Source organism: Monodelphis domestica, chromosome 1, assembly GCF_027887165.1.
Source record: "Monodelphis domestica isolate mMonDom1 chromosome 1, mMonDom1.pri, whole genome shotgun sequence".
In the NCBI taxonomy this organism is placed as follows: Eukaryota; Metazoa; Chordata; class Mammalia; order Didelphimorphia; family Didelphidae; genus Monodelphis; species Monodelphis domestica.
Window position 1 is genome coordinate 631,463,482 of NC_077227.1, and position 19,997 is coordinate 631,483,478.

Here is a 19,997-nt window from a genome sequence, read left to right on the forward strand (position 1 = left end):
TAGAGAATGGAAATTGATTAAACTTAGTGCTCCTCAGGTAAAGGAAGTTAAGAATTGGAGTAATTATATTGATAAATTACCTATATTTTTGGTGAGGTCATTATTGTGATTCCCATTTCAAATTAGCTAGAGTGTATTCACCAAGCATATATTGAGCATTCAGTCCATGTCAAGCTGTGCTACAAAGTTCAGGGAAAAATACAAAATGTTCTGTTTGACATTCAGACACTTTTAAACCTACACATCTCTACCTTTTTGGTTTTCTTCCATCTTAAACCCCAACACATATTCAATGTAGTGACACTAGCCTCTGGCCTGACAATGAACAAAACACTTCATCTTTTGACTTTAAGCATTTCCTAGTACTTTGCCTCATGCCTAAAATGCTTTCTCTGTTCTGTTCCAACTACTGACCTGTTTGGTTTCCTTTAAGTACCAAATAAAACCTTACCTTCTCCAGGAAGCCTTCTCTAAACTCTCATAATTCCAGAGCTTTCCATCTTTTATTTATTTTCTACTTATCCTCTACATGGATTGCTTTGTATATATGTGTTTGCATGTTGTCTTCTTTATTAAATTCCAAGTTCCTCTAGGCAAGGATTATCTTTTGCCTCTTTTGGTATACCCATCACTTAGCTGTGCACATAGTGCTTAATAAATGTTTAATTGATTGATTATAGAGCCAGAAAAAGTTTCTGCTATTTCCAGGAGCTTAAGAACTGGCAATAGGGTAAGTCAGGTCAAAAAGCTACCTCTTTCACCTAAACTAATATACTTATTTAGTGTCATTCCAATTAAGTTATCAAAAATTAGTTTATTGGCCTAGAAAAAATAATAACAAAATTCAATTGGAAGAACAAAAGATCAAGAACATAAAAGGAATTAATGAAAAAGTATACAGGAGGGAGGTCTAGCAGTACAAGATTTTAAGCTATTATAAAGCAATAATAATAAAAGCTATTTTGTACAGGCTCTCTGATCATTTTCTGCTGATCAATATGAAGTGAAGCTTGAGACAAAAAGGCCTAAGCTGACCCAATTTGTTCATTACCATCTTAAAGGATATCTAATCGAGAGATTAAATTAAAGAGAGATTCCCTACAATAGTGAGATACTCTATATGCTCTTTTTGAATAAAACAAAGCTTCAGGATTTTCCAGGTCCTCCTTAATGAGATTGATAGCTACTCAAACAAAATTGACTATTTACATATGAAAAATTAAATGAATCTTCACTATCTAGGCTGTAACACATAGTTGGAGGGACAACCTAGTATATGTCTTTGGGTACATGTATCTTGGGACAGATGCCATTGTTGTTCATCTGTCTTTTCAAAGAAGACCAATAACATCATGATGTGATTTCTTGACTTGTCCATGATTTGAATTTAAGTGAAGCAGAGTTACACAAAATCACTAGCCTTATTTTCTATTCCAGAGACATGTTAGGATAACTGGTAATGACCAAGGATGCAATCGATGACTTTGGCACAGTGGATAGCCTTGATGTCTTTGATGTCTAACCAAGCGGTAAGCACTAGACAGCAACAGCTTCAGCTGCCTTCATAGCCATTGGAACAAACTGTTCTCATCTGCCTATTCCACTAGGAGAAGTTTTCATATGCTTGGAATAGACCCCCGCAATTCATAAATGGGTTTGAGGCTTGTTGGTAACCATCAACTTGGTTTAGTATATTTACTAAGACAATTTTATCAGGATGTATTACCCTGAGAATTCTATAGCTTTTTGGAGTTACAGGTGAAACTGGAGGAAAGATAGATGCCAAAGGTAAATAAGCAGTCCTAAACAGGGGCTTGGCAAGACCTCACACAGGAGGTGTTAGACCTCCCTAAATACCTATACCTCCCAACAGATACTATATGTGGATAATGAATTCAGAATTGAATAAAAGGAAGAATGTAGTGGTAAGTTGTATTTGGAAAATTACATGCAAGTTTTAATGCAACTTCTTCCTTAAAAATACCCCTATTTTTAATATTAATATTTCCCCAATGATACTATATTGCTATGATTCACATATTGTAAACCTTAAAATTTCTTAGACTTGTGAATGTTGGAAATTTCACCATTGGAAGGTTTCATGCTTGTAGGGAATTTCCTACTGATAGTGGGAACTCTATTGGAATGTGAACCCCATTGGCATGGGAGGTTCCTCCTCCTCCCTTCTTAAGATTACTTTAGGACAGAAACCTTTTGCTGAACAATGAAAAGGGCTTTGACCTATGCTTAAGCATAGAACAGAAAGTTCTTTGAGTCATGATTGATTTTAGAATTGATACAATAGAGATACTTGGAATGACAGAACCAGGTCTTGGAACTTACAATCTCCACCCTACTCAGTCCTAACAGGATTTAGGAAGGGCTGCAGCATAGATCAAAATTTAATTATTCCAATCTCCACCCTACTCAGGGTAACAGGATTTAGGAAGGGCTGCAGCAAAGGATCAAGATTTAATTATTTGAGAATATGACCTTCAACAGACATGCGCAAAGCTACACACCTCTGGGTGGTCCTGGGTTAAGCTAGAGCCACCATTGGCACAGGGAAGACATGGACAGTGATTGGTAGATGTGAGAACTGAGGGGAGGGAACTTGGATGGTTTCCTTAAAGATAGCAGGGTCTGAAGACTAAGGGTGGTTGGAGAGGTTTTGCTCTGAGAGGTTGTGCTCTGAGAAGCTTGCTCTGAAGGAAGCTGGAGGTGGAGGCCCCTGAGACTGTTTCTCCATTTTGGTCACGTGAGTGATAGGGACTGATCTCTTTTCTTTGCCTCAGCTATCTAAGGGCTTGGGCCTTTTGGCCCAGCCTAAACAGAGGGGGTATTTAAGCCCTATTCCCTTCTCTCCCCTTTCTCTCTCTCTCTCTCTCTCTCTCTCTCTCTCTCTCTCTCTCTCTCTCTCTCTCTCTCTTTCTCTCTCTCTCTCCTCTCTCTCTAATACCTTTCTTCCTCCTGTTTGTAATTAAACTCCATAAAAGGTTGACTGCTGACTTGAGTTTTCATTAATGAATTACATAGCTGAATTCCTTGGCGACCTTAAATTAATATATATATCAGTCTTTTAAAGTGATTTCCTTGTCACAATATGAAATTAAAAATTGAATTTGTTTCTATTTTGTTGTCAAGCTGGATAATCAAGTTAGATTTAATATTCCCCTGAAATTGTTCCTGCAAGTCTATTCAGATAACCTCAGGTCACTTGGGTCATAATTCTATTCTTGTGATTCAGATTATTTCAGGTTACTTCAATTATGATTCAATGCTTCTAACTTTTACCTCCACTCTAATCTTATAACTTGTACCTCCACCTTTATCTTGATTCTCATACCTCTGTTCTTGTAACTTCACCCATCACCTACATTCCAGAGAAAATTTAATCTAAAGGGCAAGCTAATTCAATAAAAACAGCTATAGACACTCCCAATTCCTGAATCACATGTCTTATTTATAGTTAAGTTTCAGAAGAGGTTCAAATAAACTGTCAAACTGATGTCAGAGTTTATTTTCTAGACAATCAGAAGAAGACACACAGATTACTCAAGAGATTTTGCTCTGTCATCCTGTTAATCACTATAAAATATCTTCCTAGCTTCTACTCAGGATCTTATGATCATTGTGAAAGTATTCAATTTATTGGCAGTTTCTAGCCCTGCTAATAAATTGATCATGCTTGGAACTTCCTCTCAGAATTTTTTGCTACTGAGGATCCCTTGAATGATGATGGAGAATAGCACAATGGATGTAAGTAGGCTGAAACATATTAATAATGAGGAATTATGTAGGAAAAGTGGTATAAAAAGGATATAATCAAAGAGATGTATGACTAGAAAAGGGATAATACATTCTGCAATGAGCACTGGGTAATTGATAGATCATACATCCACTAATGTCCAAAAAATTTCAAGAGACTCAGAAGAAAGCCTCCAAAACATAGGAGGGAATTCCTATGGAGAACTGATGAGTAGGGGAGAACAAGACAGAATAAGAAATCATGAATAACTTTAAATATAAGCTCTTTGAGGCAGTTACTTTTACTTTTATTTTTAGGAAGTAGTTTTCCCAATGCAGATCTGACTATGCTACTCTTGCACTAAAGAGACTCAAGTGGCTCCTAATTTACTTCCAGATTAAAATATAAAATGCTTTGTTTAGCTTTTAGTTGATCATAATTTAGCTCCTTCCTATCTTTTAGTCCTTCTTATACCTTACTTTCCTCCAAATACTCTGTGACACTGGCTTGCCATTCCTTACACATGACATTCCTCATTCCTAGCATTTTCACTCTCTTCTATGGCTAGAATTCTGTCACTCTTCATCTCTGCCTCCTGGCTTTCTACAAATATCAATTAAAATTTCATCTTTTGTAAGAAATCTTTACTGATCATTGATCACCATTAATATATTTCAACCCCTGTTAGCTCCAATTTCTTGTTTGTACAGTTGTTTTCATGTTCTTTCTCTCATTTATTTATGAGCTCCTGGAAGGGATGGGTTATTTTTTTTTTCTTTCTTTTACCCAAAGTATTCATGAATATTTGTTGACATTATATCCCTAACACTTAGCACAATTCTTGGTACATGGTAGGGAATTAAAATATGCTTGTTGGTTGATGATTAAGTAATCATAAAATAGATTTATATTTAAAGAAAATGTTAATAATGCAAATTAAATTTAAAATAATGCCATAGGTGCTTTTTTGGAGAGATTCTATTGTTAAATATTTACCAGAACACTCATTCAAGGCATAAAAGTACAAAGTTGTAGCACAAGAAACATAATTGTTAGAAGATAGGAAATGATCTTTCTGAAAGGAACATTGAAGCTTTTCTTCCCAGATATGCAAATACTTAGCCAAATATTCATGATTTTGTTAGTGTAGAGAACTATTAATGCATAGTCCATTCCATCTACAATTTAGCTTACATGTCTTAAAGACTTATGTATACACACATTAAATGACCTGGGCACAGAACTAGTAATCTTCAGAGGATGTCTTCCTTATTTCATGACCAATATTCTATATACTATGTTATATTACTCTTATTTCCAAATAAAAAGGAGTGGATAATGGTTTGTTTTGAATGATTCTGCTGTTTACTGCCATTAAAACTGGGAATAATATTTATAAAACAATCCTTAGTGAATCAGCAGTTGTTTCCTGGAACTCTCCATGGTTCCAATTTTCAGCTATTTGAATTCAAATAACTTGCAGGGAGAAAACACTACCAAAGAAACCATTTATTAATGATAAATATAAAATCACTTGTAAGAAACTATAGAGAGAAAACAACTGAGAACCTGGTACTATATTATGAACTGAGAAATATATTTCTATAAACATTGGCAACCTAAGCTAAGCTACTCTAGATATTTATTTATTATATCTATTTTAGATGTTTATTATATGAATTATAAGTAATTAGGAAAGTAATATTATATTATTATATGTATCTAGGTTATGAGTTTCCCTAAGGGCTATAGCTATTTCTGTGTGGAAACAAAATGCTTACCTTGAAAAACACAGTATCACCAAAGTAGTGAGAAAGAACAAGTCTTAAATCAGAGCAAGGGAGACAATGCTTTAGAGGACACCACACAGAGTTGTGCACAAGATATACATAGAAACAAATTCTGGACTCTGGGAACACTGTCTCTGAGAAAATGCACCTTGAAAGGGGACTTTCTAATGAACGGAAGAGCCTGAGGTCTTATATAGCCTCTGGTCACTTAAGGGAAGGAAACACATACTGACTGGTTACATGGAGGCTTAGGAAAGAGGTTGTAGCCTGAGGCTGGGGTACCAGGGAGTGACCTAAGAGAGGCAAAGAATGAGGCTGATTTGAAGTCCAGTTCTCATCCACTCCTTCTGCCATGAACAGCAAGTTATGTTCCCTTCTTACTCCTTTCTACCCTAGTGTCTCTACCCCTTTACCTCCCTTCTCTTTCCCTCTTAAACCTTAGAACAGAACTAATCCATTCCTGGGACTTCCTGTTTTCCTATTTAACTCCCTCACAACCTTTTAAAAACATGAGGGTTCTAAAGGGACATTTGTTTCTTCTACTTCTATTAAATTGTTGACACAAATCATCATATAGCTTCTTGTAATTGGTCAAATATATTTACCTTTCTATGTTTCTCTGAACTCATGTTTACATTTCAGAACTCCTACTCAATTCTAGCAATTTTATCAGAAATATTTGAAAGTGAGAGATTCCATGAAGGGTCCATTTTACCCTCTCACAGAGTATATTTAGCTATGTTGGGTATGTTATTCCTTATTTTAACTCTATTTTCAGCTTTTTGAATATTTCATTCCAAGATCTCTGTCTTTTTGTTTTGAATAAAGCTTATGGTAGCTTTTCATTGATGTGGGGACTTGAAATCTTGGGAAATGTAAGATTTCTTCAATCTTTCCTTTTCAGGTTCTTTTCAGATGGTCATCAGTGGTTTCCATCTCGTATTTTCTCTTTTTTCCCCAATGAATGTGGTCAATTTTAATTTATGTTGTCTTGGAATGTCATGTTCAGGCTTTAAAAACAGTCAACATTATCAAGGAATCCAATGATTCTTTCAAAGATTGTTTTGTTTTGTTAAATATTACCCAAATGCATATAAACATTTTAAACAATCATTAAAAGTTTTTTGAAATTCCAAATTTTCTCCCTCCCTCCTGCTCCTCCACCCTATTTGAGATGGAAAGAACTTTGATTTCAATGACATATGAGATCATGTTTTGTATCTCAATATTACTTAAGTTGCAAAAGAAAGTACAATATAAAATAATAAAAAAAGAAACTGGAAATAGAGTTCAACAGTTCTCTCTCTGGAAGTAGACAGTATTTTTTTTTCCCATTGATCCTTTAGAATTGTTTTATGTACTTGTCTTTATCAGAGTAACTAAATCTTGCACAGTTAATAGTCTTTACAATATTCTTGTTATTTAATGCAGTGTTTTACTGGTTCTGCTCACCTCACTTTCCATGAGTTCATATAACTCTTCCCAGATTCATCTGAAACCATGCTACTCACCATTTCTTATAGCACAATAGTATTCAAACTCAATTATATACCATAACTTGTTCAGCCATTTCCCAATTGATGGGCATTTCCTTAATTTCCACTTCTTTGCCACCACAAACAGAACTGCCATAGACTTTTTGGACATATAGGCCTTTTCACTTTTGTTTTTATCTCTTTGGAATACAGACCTAGTAATGGTAATGCTGGGTCAAAGGGTTTGTACAATTTTATAGCCGTTTGGGCAAAAATGCAAATTGCTCTCCAGAATGGTTGAATCAGTTCACAACTCTTCCAAGTGTGGATTAATGGTTCAATTTTCTCATATTTCCTCCAATTATTGTTATTTTGCTTTCTAGTAATAATAGCCAGTCTAATAGGTTGAGATGGTACCCTAGAATTGTTTTAATTTGCATTTCTTGAATAAATAGCATTTTCACATGACTATAGATAGCTTAATTACTTTGAGAGTTGACTGTTCATATCCTTTTACTATTATTTGGAGAATGACTTGTATTCTTAAACATTTCACCCATTTCTCTATGAATTTAAGGAATTTAGAGACTTCTAAATTTTTTTCACCCTCATGATTGATTACTGTGTATTGTCCTCTATCTTCTCTACATCCCCCATTTCCCTCTCCACTTTAAAAGCTCTTTCGTCCCTTTTTAATGTGAGACAAATTTAGCTTCTACCTTTCACTTCCTATTTCTTCTAATGAATTCCTCTTTCTCAACCCTGAATTTTATTTTTAAGATATCATCCCATAATATTCAACTTATACCCTTGCCTTCTGTTAATATATATTCTTTCTTATGGCCTTAATAAAGATAAAGTTCTTAGGAATCACAATCATCATTTTTAGGGAAGCAGTTTAACTATAATGAATCCCTTATGACTTCTCTCTCTTGTTTACCATTTAATGCCTCTCTTCAGTCTTATATGTGAGACTCAAATTTTCTAGTTAGATCTGGTCTTCTCATCAGAAATACTTGAAAAGGGGGCAGTTGGGTAGCTCAGTGAATTGAGAGTCAGACCTAGAGGTGGGAAGTCCTAGGTTCAAATCTGGCCTCAGATACTTCCCAGCTGTATGACCCTGGGAAAGTCACTTAACCCCTGTTGCCTAGCCCTTACCACTCTTCTGCCTTGGAACCAATACACAGTATTGATTCCAAAGTGGAAGATAAGAGTTAAAAAAAAGAAATGCTTGAAAGATCTCTATCTCACTGACTCTCTATTTCTGCCCTTCTCCACCCTCTTTCCCCCCATCAAGGATTATATTCAGTTTTGCTGGGTTAGGGATTCTGAGTTGAAGTCCTTGTTTTTTTGACCTCTGGAATATCATAATCTCAGCCCACTGACCTTTTTTTGTTTTTATTTTATTAAACCCTTACCTTCCGTCTTGTTATCAATTCTGTCTATTGGTTCCAAGGCAGAAGAGTGGTAAGGCTAGGCAATAGGGGTTAAGTGACTTGCCCAGGGTCACATAGCTAGGAAGTGTCTGAGACCAGATTTGAACCTAGGACCTACCACCTCTAGGCCTGGCTCTCAATTCACTGAGCTACTCAGCTGCCCTCCCACCACTGACCTTTTAATGCAGAATCTGCTAAAACTTGTATTATCCTGACCGTGGCTCCATGATATTTGAGATATTGCTTTTTGGTTACTTGAAATATTTCTTCCTTGACCTAAGAGTTCTGGAATTTGGCTATGATATTCTTGAGAGTTTTCATTTTGGGATCTCTTTGAGGAGGTAATTGATGAATCTTTAAGTTATACTTTATTCTTTGGCTACAGAAAATCAGGGCAATTTTTCTGGATAATTTCTTGAAAGATGGTTTTTAGGCTCTTTTTCTGATCATGGCTTTCAGGTAGTACAATAATTATTAAATTAGCTTACATGGATCTGTTTTCCAGATCACTTGTTTTACCAATGAGGTATTTCACATTTTCTTCTAGTTTTTTTTCAGTCTTTTGATTTTGTTTTATTCTTTCTTGATGACTCATTGAGTCATTTGTGAAATCAGTTATCAATTACAGATTATTAACTAGTGACTGATAGTTAAGAGTTTAGTTAAGTACAATAATAATCATTATAACTTCAGGGTCATCTTCTCTCTATCTTCTACAATCTATTAAGTTATGGTGGCCATAAAGTTTTTCTTTTTTACAAGAGAATGATGAATTATTTTAGTGCATAGTTTACTAATTCCCTCTAATTGAGAAAAATGGGTCCTTTTGCCAGGACCCTGAATTCTAGCTATTTCCATTTTTATTCTGTTGCTTCTCTTGTCTTTCTATTTACTTTAAATAATTTCTATGTTTGGGCATGCCCAGGAGCTATGTAATTTTAAATTTTATGCTGTTATTTTTCTTCATTTTTACTCTTGATCATGACAATGAGAAAAAGCAATATAGTTCAGTGAAATGAGTAAAGACTTTGCATTTAGAGGAACTAGATTTAAAGGGCAACTCTGATTCTGATTTTAGGTAAGTCACCTAACTTCTTTTGGATTCAGTTACATCCTTTGTAAAATGAGGTTTCTGAGGTCCCTTATAGCTTCATATCAACCAGTTAATGTTAGAAAAAATATTGAATCTTAAAAAAGAAAACCTGTATTGTGTCCCGGCTTTACCATTTACTAGCTATATGACCATAGGCAAATGATTGTAGAGTACTATGAGTTGGGGGAGATAAGAAAATTAGATAAGACTAAGATAGAATGTATTTGCTGACTACACAGTCTGTGATGATGCATTTTTCTGTTGAGTTTATTGGGTCTACTTCTCACTAGAGGAATTAATTATTCTGAAGGATCCTACTAGTATCATAGTCATTGTGAATATATTCATCTCTTCAGGGCCAACTGAGCTATCTTGGAACCAATCTGCTAGGGAGCAGTGACTTGAACATCATCCAGAGAAGACAGACTGATAATTCTTTAGACAGTTACCACTTCCAGCTAACAAGAGCCAGGCAGAAGAGTCACAACCTAAATTTAGATTTTTTTGTCCTTTGACCATACAGGGAACAAAGTTAAAATATATATATATATATATATATATATATATATATATATATACACATATATATATAGTCAACAATCTAAGATCCAGAGGACGTAATGAATTCTCAAGATTCTCTCTGATTTTGAGGCATATAGATTTTAGTCAGAATGAAAAGTAGCCTCAGGAAGAGGTTAGTATTCTACAACCACTTAGCCCATATTCCTGCCTTTCTTATGCATATCTGACTGAGTGCTGCTGAGTAAAATCTGAGGGACTTTTTTTTTTAAACCCTTACCTTCCATCTTGGAATCAATAATGTGTATTGGCTCCAAGGCAGAAGAGTGGTGAGGGCTAGGCAATGGGGGTCAAGTGACTTGCCCAGGGTCACACAGCTGGGAACTGTCTGAGGCCAGATTTGAACCTAGGACCTCCCATCTCTGGGCCTGGCTCTCAATCCACTGAGCCACCCAGCTGCCCCTGTGAGTGACTTTTTGATAAGTAAGAATGTCAGTTTCCCTAAATAGATATAATTAATAAGGACATATACCCATATACATACATATCTAATCAGTGCATACACACATATGATGTACTTTGTAACTATAAAGTTGCATGTGTATATTTCTCATTATTGTCATCTCAGTTTGGTACTATGGAAAGAAAAGCCAAAGAGTCGGGAGATCCACATTGCTCTTGGCAGTCAAGTTACTAGTTGTATGACTCTGAGTGAATAACTTAGGTACATATATAAATTCTGTGCCTTGGCCTCTTTTTTTTCAAACAAGTATAATTAACGTAAGGCAATGTGACATGATATGTAAGTGGCCAATTGTGTATGTGAGCAAATCACTTTAAAGTCTCTGAGTATCAGCTGTAAATAGAAATGCTATTGAACTGTCGACCTCACAGATACAGTTATACCTAGAGCACAGGCCAAGAATATCTTGGTAGGTAGGTGTACCCTAGGTCAAGGATTGACCATTCAGCAGAAAAGGAAGAGTCAGTAGTACTCAGGTCACCCCAGGCTAGGATATGTTACCACACGTGGCTTCCACTCTATTCCTGCTTCTGCTTGTAGAGTAAGGGAGGCACTAAAGGATCTATATAAAGTGCTGTTGAAAATCGAGCTGTTATAATATCTGTCCCCAAATTTCTACATCATTATTATAAGGAAGAAATGAAGTAGTGAATCTGTTAGAGTTTCAAAAATGTGGCTGTGCCATCCAAGCGAGAGACAGTGCATTTCCCTGAACAGCTTTCATTCATCTTCTCACATACTTCAGTTGCTTTCCACTTGGCAAGTATTATTAATGGGCACATGTGGGCTTGGGGATCTGGAATCTGACACTCAGAAAATGATTATCTTCAGTAAAGGCATCTTGTAAAATCAAATAAAGGAAGCCCAAGTCTAATTCCTTTTCTGCTAAGCCTGCCCTCTTCTATTAGAGATAACTATTGTAGTTAAATACAGACCTGCCACAGTACGGCCAACACATGGGCAAACTGCCTAGCAGATGGTACAATCTGATACTAGAGTCAAGAGCCAATACAAAGACAGTCATTTTCTGTTCATTTCCTGAGTCAAACTGTCCAAGGTAATTGTGGGATTGCATGAATTGCTGGAACCTTTCCATTCCTGTCAAATGCCAAAAGCTCTCTTCTGCTCCTAGTGCTGGGAACATGAAATCCTGTCCCCATTGTTTTTTTCCCCCTCAAATTGCCCTGGCTGAGAAGTAAGTGGGGCAATGCACCCTTGAAGAAAGTCAAGGTCTGTCCAAATTCAAGGAGTGACTCTAGAGCGGGGATATTTAACCTGGGGTCCATGACTTGTTTAAAAAGCTTTTTTTTTTTTGTGACAAATACATTTCATTATAATTGATTTCCTTTGTAATGCTACATATTTTGTTTTAGGCACTTACAAACATTATTCTGGAATTCTCCTAGATTTCACTAGACTTCATTATGATACAAGAAGTTAAAAACCCCTGCTCTAGAGTCACACCAACAATGAGCTACTTTTTAAAAAACCATGGATAGGGTTGTCTCTGAGGATGATATACTAAACAGTCCTGACAGCCAAGAGTCAGAATGTCTAAGTCTAGGTGTCATTTGACATTTCATTAAGAGGACCCAATGTCACTTGGGGTAAAGATAGAATAAGGCCCTCATGGTACTCAATTTAAAACTCTTGGTACAATAGAACCCTGCCCTACCACATATGCATTTGCAACCGAGTCTGACTTAGAATTCATGATAGTCTCATTTCTTCCCAGGGTGGAAAGAAAATATTGTTAGTCTAGACTTCTCTGAGAAACCTCTGCTTACAGAGTTCTCTCTTCAAAAGCCTTTAACATTTTCATTTGTTGTATTAGCTTCCAAGTATGTTTCTAAAGACACATTTCCCCAATTTTCAGTTTCTATGATCTATGAGAGGGAAACTTGGTAGAATATTGGGTTTGGAGTTAGAGGATGTGGGTTTGAATGTTCGTTTTGCTACTTACTGGCTATGTGACATTGGACAAGTCATATAACTTCGCTGAGGTTCACTTGTAGAATCAGAAGGTTCTGTTAGGTAATTTCTGTGGTCCCCTTTGGCTCTATGTACTGTGGACCTATGTCAGAGGTGAATTCTAGACTTTACAAAAGACATTGAGGCTTTTGATAGTCTTTGGCTGATGTAACTGCTGATTAGCCAAGAATGTCCAAATTCCACCAGAAGCAAAATGGTTAAAAGTAATTGTGGAGGATTGTTAATTGGAGAGGGAAATAAGATAATTAGTAGGATAATAAGAGGTTTGGGGTATGTGCTAAAAAGGAGAGATCTAGAATGATTGCTGGAAAAATGAGTTCCTGAGTCAGCACTGGAGGAAGTCCTCTGGGTGTGCACATATATGTTTGTATGTTGCAGGTATGTATATTTTAAATGAGAAGTAAAGGAACTAACAATGGGCTTCTTTTCTCTCCCTAGAGTGCTTGGAAACCTTCTGACTGCCTATCTAATTGAATTAGTTAGTGTGAGTGAGCCAAAGAATTCTCCTGGATTCTTAGAGAATTAGTAGAATTGTCTCATGGGGTACAAGACATCATCAATCAATAAACATTTAGTAGGCATTTACTTTGTATAAGACACTGTCCTATGTACTAGGGATAAAAATGAACTTTAGGGCACGAGGTTTCCCAGGTTCTCTTTCTCCCTTGGCTGGGGCTAACTTGCTTATTCCACCTACAATAACTTCTCACATGTAGAAGCGATTACTCCAGATGGATCGCCACCACCACTGCCATAATCATGTGGGTATTGCTTAAACTCTCTTATGGTCCTAGGGGCAGTATTGGTGCATGTGGGGTGTGTGTGTGTGTGTGTGTGTGTGTGTGTGTGTGTGTGTGTGTGTGTGTGTGTATGGAGTAGAGGAGGATATTATTACACTATAGCCCCTGAGTTCTCACCAATGGGTTCTTATTTATGCAAAATCAATCACAAGGACACCACTGACTCTTAAACATAGAACATTTACTAAAAAGTAAAGGAAGAACAAGAACAATGATAACATTTAGTTACTGGAAGGCAAAAGCAACAATAATCTTATATTTATTCAAGAGGAAGTATTAGGGACAGACCTATTATACTAGCATACTATTAGATCAGGTTTTATTTTGGGATGAATTGAGACACTCTTACCCCGAAGAGTTAACAAAAGGAGGTTTACTTGTCCTAACACAACAGGTTCTGCACAAGGGCATAGTATTCCTTAGTTTCTCTAGACATATCTCCCATTCCTCATCTCCACATAGAAATGCATATGGTAAGGGGAGGGTACAGTGATTTATGGAATCTTCAGACATCCAAATTAGAAGGATTCTAACCTTATGTCCATCTAATTTTATGCCCATAGGTGAGTGGGAAGTTACTTCAGAAGAGTCAGGGATTAAGCAGTTTCCAGGGAAAGTTTTGTTGCCTTTTATGGGGAACGCAGATGCTTTCAGAGAAGGCAAAAGCATGCATAATCAAAATATAAGAAGACACCTATAAACTTGGATCACCTCCTCCTACCAACGCATATATCACCTATGGAGGGAGAGTCACTCCACACTTACAGCAACCTGTCAAGGGTACACATCAATAGGGAAACCCAAATGCCTAGGGTAACTCATGACTAGATGGAAGGCTTGATGTCCTTTTCTCTTTAGAGAACAGCTGGCACCATATGTTACCTGCTGAGCAAAACTGCTTCTCTGTTATCTGTTCCACATAACTCCTGCTGGGCAAAGTTGTTTCTTTGCTACTCTTCAGCTGAGGAAACAGTGTCAAGCTCTTTTTAGCACAGACATCCATGGCAGAGGCCTGAAAAAGTATTCTTTTAGTTAAAATATACCAATATAGCTAAAAAAAGCTGCAAGACCTCTTTACTCTTCTCTTTTCTACTCTTAAATGATAGAAAAAAAAATTTCCCTCTTTCCGGCAGTAAAGTTCCTAACAATTTCAAGTGCATTTTAGTAGTTTCTTTTTTTAAGTAGGTTCAGAATTTGTCTGACTTCAGTGTCAGTTTACTCAGCTTTTCTCCAGTCAACCATCTGTCAGTAAAAGCAATGCCCTTTATGATGCCCTGTTACAAAATAATTAGTTTGTCTTCAGCTTTAGGGGTAATATAATAATACTTAAGATCTACCTTCTTTGGCTTTTGGGAGTTTTTCTTAGATGGAAAGTCATTAACAATTGCTCCAAGTCCCTAGTTATGAAATTTCTGAAGATTTAGGCAGTTCTGTTTGCTTGATTCAACCAAAAAAGTATGCTTTCATAGTTAAGATATAAAACTAAAATGGTCAGGTTAAAAGAGCACTTTTGAATCTTTGATACCTGGATTCTATCTTGCACTTAGCTTTGACACTTGCATCTGTCTTTATATGGTGATTTCCTCACACTCCATTTTGATAGCTTTTAATGCCACAAATCTGGTCCTCCCCCTAAATAATAACCCACCTCTAATTTATGATGTGATGCTCTAAAAAAAATCCTTCCCCCCTATCAGGACTAACAGTACTTTTGTAAGCATCTTGTATAATTATTTGTTTTGTAATTTCTCAATTATAATCTTCAAATTGCTGAAAAGTCATTTGTTATTAAACTGTTGGACCACCACAATGTTCTAGCCATTTTAAACTGTCAGTGTTCTGCTTTCAAGTAAGTCTTCTCAGCATATTTATCTAAGAGGCAGCTTTCTTTCAAGTCCTAAGGTTTCTTTATGTCTCTCCTCAAGCGTTTTTATCTGGTGGGGTAGGGAAGGATGGAGCAGGCTATATTTCTTATCAAATTGATCTTTATCAATATTCTTCACACAAATATTCTTTTTTTCTGTCCATTCAACAACCAATGTCCACATAACAAATCAGCGTTAACTTGTGCAAACTATAATTCTCAGAAATATCTTTCTCCTCCCCTCCCCCAAATATATATATATATATATATATATATATATATATATATTTAGATGAGTAGATATAGATGTATGGCTATGTATAATATAGACAAAATGAATAAAAGTAGTTTTGTGAAGGGAGTACAATAAGAGTGATGGGAATCAGGAAAAACTTTATGTAGAAGATTGTACTTGAGCTGAGTATTAAAGGAAACCAAGAATTTGAAGAAGTAGAATTGAGAAGGGCATGAGGAACAACTGATGCAAAGACATGGTGATGGAATTGGGACCTTATAAGAGAAACAACAAATAGGTCAGAATGGCTAGATTGTAGTCTATGGGAGGACTATGTAGCAAGACCAAGGGATAAGGAATTTTAAATGCTAAACAGAGAAATTTTTGTTTGGTTTTAGAAATAATAGGGACCCCCTGGATTTTGCTACTTTAGGAATGGTAGTGAAATGGTCACATCCTTACTTTAGGAAAATCACTTTGTTAGCTGAATGGAAGATGGGTTGGATTAAGGAGAGACGATATGGGAAGGCCAAAGCAGAGGTTCTTGCAACAATCTGGGAGAGAAGCAATAAGATCCTGAAGTAGGGTAGAGGCTATGTATGACAGATATTATAGATTTAGAATGACAAGGAAATAGAGCAATCCTGATTGCCCTTTTCTGCATCTTTTCTTTGTCCGAATTCTCATGAAAGCAATTAAGGATCTCTGACCTGTTCTGAATCTTGCCCTGACAGGATGCCAGAACTCAGTTTTTAATTTCTCAGTATTCAAGAGACTAAGCCTGAATACTGGTATGGGAATGAAGGAAAAACTGTTTACATACTATGACTTTATTTTTAGGCAACCTTCCTCCCCCCCACCCCAATATAACTTTTGGGAAGTGGGGACAAGAGGAGTTTTTCCAAAAGTCATCATATTAGGTTATCTAAGTATTTGAATTCATTCTGAATTAACTCCTTAAACAACTGGACCAACTCTAGTCAGATCCTCTGTTACTTCAATTATTCAGAACTTTTGCTGATTAAAAAAGAGTCATGGAATCTCAGAATTAGAAAAGATGTAAATCCATACTTGAACAAGAATCCTTCCAATGATATCTTTATCAATTTACCATCCAATTTTTAATTAAAATCCTCCATGAGCATGAATGTTCTCTGTCCTGGGGCAGTTAAGCCATTCCAGTTTTGGATAGTTTGAATCACTAGGAAGGTTTCTTCTAAATCAATGTTAAATTTGACTTGCTGAGACTCCTACCAAATGCTCCCCTTTCTTAAGACTAAAGAGATGTGGAAAATTAGTATTGAATCGGGATGTCTTTGTGAAATAATTTCCCCTTTAAGCCCTTCAAGAACAGTTTGATTTTAAGGTCAGAATGAAACAATTTCGACCTCTGGCTAGGAATATGGGTTGGAACCTCCTTTTTTTTTTGTTTAGATCTTAAAAGGATGAAAGATTTAAAGGCTGGGTAAACTCTGATCTATTGGAGAAATTAGAAGAAGCCAGCATGCTCTGCAGAAATGTTGGATTATAGCCACATGAGGAAAGAGTCTGTTGACATCTTCCTGTGCTGAGGTAATAAGAGAAGAGTTGGGTTCTCTAAGCCTACTTCCTCAGTGACTGTTTATCAATCCAAGATATCTTGGGATGTTCATAGAGAGACTGAATGGTAAAGTCACAAGGAATATATAGGAACTATGGGTTCAGGTTTTTTTGGTCTCAATCTCTTTTTCATATTCATGCTCTTTGGCATCAATTTAGATTGTGGAGGGAGTTAACTGGATAGTTTAGATTTTTTTGAGCAGTTGATTAATAAATTAACTTAAAATTAAAAAAGAATACTGCCTCTTGAAAATTTCAATCATTGCACAGAATATATGTATTTTCTCTTTCACAGGATAGTTCAATTCAGTAATAATTTATTAAATGACTGTTATGCGCCAAGCACTGTGTTAACCTCTGGGTATATAGACAAGAAAAAAAAAGATAATCCTTGCTCTCAAGAGGCTTGCATTCTAATGGGAAAACAACATATAAAAATGAAGATGAAAAATTGGGGAAGAGATTGCTTTTCACACCAGAGTATATTCTGTGGCATTAAAACTAGGCAGAGTCTTTGATGAAAAAATGTAGAGTTATCTAGAAAGATTTGATCTAAATTTTATATAATATAGTCTCTTAATGTAACCAAAGATCATAGGGGTTTTTTTTTTGGGGGGGGGAGGAATACTATACCTTATTATTGATTTATACTGAGTTTGTTTTCCATTAAAATGCCATGTTTTTTTTTATAGAAGTCTTTTTAAAATTATGAAATTTTCCTATGAAATTTTCTTTAAGACCACATCTAAGACTATATTTTTAACCCCATTGTAGGGAGCCTGGAATATGATATTCTGGGAGGCAAAGGAGATAGGAGATAATCAAGAATTATCTATCCAGCAAAAGTGAGTATAATCTTTCATGGGAAATGGAGAGTTAATTAAATTGGGAACTTTCAAACATTCCTAATGAAAATACCAGAACTGTATAGAAATTTTGACATTCAAATAGAAGACTCAAGAGGAGCAGAAAGAAAGTAAATAGGAAAGAGAAATCATAAGATACTAAACAAAGTTGAATTGCTTGTATTCTCTTAAAGATAATACTTATTACTCTTAAGAACTTTATCAATATTAGTACAATTAGAAGGAATATATGAAGATAAAGAATGTGGGTGTGAATTAACTACAGTGGAATGGTTTAAAAAAAAAGACAAGTTAAGTGATGAGAAAGAGGAATGTCCTGGGAGAAGGGGGAAGGAAGAAATAGAGTGGGGTGAATTATCTCAAATAAAAGAGGTGCAAAATAGCTATTATAATAGAGGTGAAGGTGGAAGGAGTGACAGGCAACACCTAAACTTTATTCTCATCAAATTTGGCTCAAAGAGGAAATAATGTATACACATATATAGAAATATTTCTACCCTTATAGAAAACTAAAAATGTATAGGATTAAGAGAAGGGGATAACTAATAGAAGGGAAGATGAATTGGAGGAAATGGTATTAAAAAAACACTTGTGAGGAGGGGCAGAGTAAAAGGAGAGAAAAAGAGAAGAATAATTAGGGAAAACTAAAAAAACTAAAACAAATTAAAAATCTATAAACACCAAATTAGAAATCTTGCAAATCAAAGATGAGATTAATAAAATTGAAAGTAAGAACACCATTGAACTAATAATAAGCAAAACTAAAGGCTGGTTTTATGACAAAACCCCCAATAAAATAAACTATAGATTAATTTGATTAAAAATGAAAGGAGAAAATCAAAATACAAGTTTCAAAAGTGAAAAAGGGTGAATTCATCACTACTGAAGATGAAATTAAAGTAATGATTAACAGATATTTTAGCCCTATTATATGCCATTAAGGTTGATACTCTAAGTGAAATGGGTTAATATTTATAAAAATAAATACCCACATTAACAAAAGAGGAAATAGAATACTTAATCCCATCTTAGAAAAAGAAATTGAATGAACAATTAACATAACTTCTTATACCAACTAAACTGCCCCAAATTATCTTATACAGCTAGAAAAAATAACCAAATTCATCTGGAAGAAGAAAAAGTCAAGACTATCAAGGGAATTTATTAAAAAAACAATGTGATCGAAGGTAGTCTCACAGAACCAGATCTCAAACTTTATTACAAAACACTAATCTTCAAAGAAATGTGCTGTTGTCTAAGAAATGGGGTGATGGATCAGTGGAATACCTTAGGTATGCCATACCTAGTAATAAATAACCATAGTAACTTAGTGTTTCATAAATCAAAAGATCCAAGCTTTTGAGTGAAGAATTCACTATTTGACAAAAACTGTTTGGAAAACTGGAAAACAGTATGGCAGAGACTTGGGATAGACCAACATATACCAAAGAAGGTGAAGAGGGGTTTATAATTTAGACATAAATGGTGATACCATAAGCAAATTAGGGGAGCTTGGGTTAGGTTACCTGTCAGATCTATGAAAGGGAAGAATTTATGACCAAAGAAGAGATAGAAAGCATTATAGAATGTAAAATGGATAATTTTGATTATACTATTAAATTTAAGAAGTCTTTGTATAAACAAAACCAGTGCAACTAAGATTAGAAGGAAAGCAGAAAACTGGGGAAAATATTTTACAGCAAATATCTGTGGTAAAGGTCTCATTTCTCAAATATATAGAAAATGGAGCCAAATTTATAAAAAACATATTATATAAAATATATAAATTTAAAAAATGAAAAATATAATATATAAAAATATGACTTAAAATATAAATCTCCAACTGATAAATAGTTAAAGGATACCAACAGATAGTTTTCAGATAGGAAATTACTAAACAAGTTGTGGTATTCAATTGTAATGGAATATTATTGTGCTATAAAAAATGACAAGAAGGGTGATTTTGGAAAAAAACAGAAAGACATATGAACTGATCGAAAGTGAAATGAGCAGAATCAGAAGAACACTGTACGTAATAGCAGCATTATTTTTGATGA

At 35.3% G+C, this 19,997-nt stretch overlaps 1 long non-coding RNA gene across 1 annotated transcript in view; it reads left to right on the forward strand.

The window, feature by feature from the left end:
- The window catches only part of LOC103092236 (uncharacterized), a 76,090-nt gene that overhangs the window by 3,777 nt on the left and 52,316 nt on the right, over positions 1 to 19,997 (forward strand). The window contains exons 2-4 of the long non-coding RNA XR_008917641.1: positions 1,438 to 1,529; positions 16,910 to 17,047; positions 17,849 to 17,919. This is a non-coding gene — a long non-coding RNA (uncharacterized LOC103092236). The remainder of the gene's footprint in view (positions 1 to 1,437; positions 1,530 to 16,909; positions 17,048 to 17,848; positions 17,920 to 19,997) is intronic.